Genomic DNA, 2,658 nt, shown 5'->3' with positions numbered 1-2,658 from the left:
TCACTAAGAGAAACAACTTTTGATGCAAGAGTAATTCCTAACTATCTGGGAAGCTCCAGAATGAGTCTGTGCAACAGAAAGTCTATGCTGCATCAAGTCGTCAGTATAAAAAAAAATTCATATTAAACTTAGGGAACAGATGAATATGTTAGAAAATCCCATAAATCAGCCTCATCAGAGTTAATCCTCTACTCTGAGTAGGACTGGGAATTCAATTATGGCTGGGAATATATGAAAACAGTATATCCTTGATACCAAAAGCCAAAGCCTGAAAAGGTACTAGAATAAATTGCAAGATAATGATTATCATGATGATAAGTGCAAAAAGTCCTAAATAATATATTGCCAACTTAAATCTAGTTATAAATAAATAAACACAAGACAGACAAATCGCATTTATTTTAGGAATAGAATATAAGATTAATACAAGAAAATCTTCAGTGTTGGGCATCTAATTAGCAGAGCAAAGAGTAACTTCTTGCCAACAGCTGACTAGTAAATGGGGACCTTAATCATATAACCAAGAGTGACTTAATTCAGCCAAACAACACAAATGAGTTTCAAAGTGGACCTCGGGTTCCTGATGACAGCACAGCCAGCTGACACCTTGATTTCAGCATTGAGAGACTATGAACAGAGAGCACAAAAATGTCATCCTTGACTTCTAACACACAGATCTGAAGATAATAAAGTTTGTTTTATTTTTTTTAATGGATCAGTTTTTTTATTAGGTTCTTTGTAAGAATTTAGAACACCATTTTGTGAGGATAAATTCCATTTGTGAGAGAAAACACACAGCGGAGGTAGCCCTGAAGCTGAAGAACAGCTTTGGTTTCAGGTAGAATTTGTGAGTCCATAGCTTTCTGATAGACCTTGCACTTCTTGGTAATCTCATTCTTCTCTTTCTCCGTGTCCAAGATCTCCCCTCCCTGGTGGCTGAGTTTATGCAGCTTCTTCTTGAAACAAGAATCAGTGGGATTTTCACACTGCCGGCAGCAACTTTGGTGGAGGTGGCAATGACAGATTTCTGATGTGTTCTCTGCAGAGGAACTTAATTGAGGACCAGAGATTCAGTCACAAGTAGTAAGCTACTGCTCAGTTGCTTCCAGAAAACCACTCACTTGTCTCTGTGGTGCCCAGTGATGATGATCAAAATGGTGCCAGGAGTCATGCTGACTCGTAGTTTCCTCACACACTAACTGAAAGGTTTTTTGCTATGGCTCAAGAGCTTTTGAAACACATCTTCAGGGGCGCCTGGGTGGCTTAGTCGGTTAAGCATCCAACTTTCGCTTAGGTCATGATCTCGCGGTTCGTGGGTTCGAGCCCCGCGTCTGGCTCTGTGCTGACTGCCAGCTCAGAGCCTGGAGCCTGTTTCAGTCTGTGACTCCCTCTCTCTCTGACCCTCCCCTGCTCACGCTGTCTCTCTCTCTCTCCTAGAAATAAATAAAACATTAAAAAAGAAAGAAAGAAAGAAAGAAAGACATCTTCAGTAGGAAAATACCGTGGCATTTTGCAAAGTTTAACCTCAGGTGCCACCATTCTTGTCACCACCCACTAGTTTTGTGACAGTAGCAAGAACCTTCTCCTTCTTTTTCTTTTCAACTCTGAATTTAGCTGATGAATATTTCCTCGTGTACACGGCCTTTCTGGAATACACAGTCGATGGGGAATATCCCCCAATTCCTCTGATGAGGACAGGGTTTTGGCGGCAGTGTGGCTTCTCCTTCTTTGCCATTTTAGCCTTGAGGTTACTCTTAACCTTGTCACCAGCATCAGTCTTCTTGGCTTCAGAGTACTTCTCCTTAGTATCCGGTTTCTCAGCTTTTTCACCAGCCATCTTGCAAGATGGGAAAGAGCAATAAAGTTTGTTGTTTTAAGACACAAGGTTTGTAGTAAGTTGTTCCACAGCAATAGGGAAATTCATAGACAATGATAGCCAAGATAATCATGGACAACAAAGTTGCAGGAATTTATCAGCTTATATAAAGATTTACTATAAAGCTATGTAATTAAATAAACATTCTGCGTTGTGACAAGGATATGGAAATTGAAAACTAGAAAGACCAGAAGGTTCAAAAAGTTAACAAATATAGGGGTGCCTGTGAGGTTCAGTTGGTTAAGCATCTGACTCTTGACTTCGGCTCAGATCGTGATCTCAAGTTCATGAGTTTGAGCCCCACACCAAGCCCTGTGTTGGCAACACGGAGCCTGCTTGGGATCGTCTCTCCTCTCTCTTTCTCCCCACCATGTTTGTTCTATCTCTCTCTCTTCCATAATAAATAAACTTAAAAAAATTCACAAATATAAAGTGATCTAATTTTTAACAAAGCTAGGGAAAGTTGAACTTTTAAATGAATATTGCAAGAAAATTTGGATATATACATAAAAAAGAATACTGACCTCCATACAAAAAAAAATATATTTCATGGATAGTCTATCTAAATGTGAAATGTAAAAATAAATGAAATAAGACAAGGAATAAGATAACATAAGGAAATTGCTTCATAGATCAACATAAGCAAATATTTGTTAAATAAGAAACACTAAACATTCATGAGGAAGTAAAAGAAGAAAGATATCATTAGGGTATAATAAATCAAAGAAATTTGTTCGTCAAAGTCGGCTTCAGCAAACTTCAGCTCTCAGGCTATTCTCTTG

The 2,658-nt window shown here is 38.7% G+C and overlaps 1 pseudogene; it reads right to left on the bottom strand.

Annotated features, from left to right (window-relative positions):
- Positions 1–746: 746 nt before the first annotated feature.
- LOC120220015 lies at positions 747–1,837 on the bottom strand (annotated as a pseudogene).
- Between the last annotated feature and the right edge of the window lie 821 nt (positions 1,838–2,658).

The sequence above is a fragment of the Hyaena hyaena genome, unplaced genomic scaffold (assembly GCF_003009895.1).
Source record: "Hyaena hyaena isolate Hyena2069 unplaced genomic scaffold, ASM300989v1 scaffold_663, whole genome shotgun sequence".
Taxonomy (NCBI): Eukaryota; Metazoa; Chordata; class Mammalia; order Carnivora; family Hyaenidae; genus Hyaena; species Hyaena hyaena.
The sequence above is the reverse complement of the archived record's forward strand: the minus strand, read 5'-3'. Positions and strand labels throughout refer to the sequence as shown.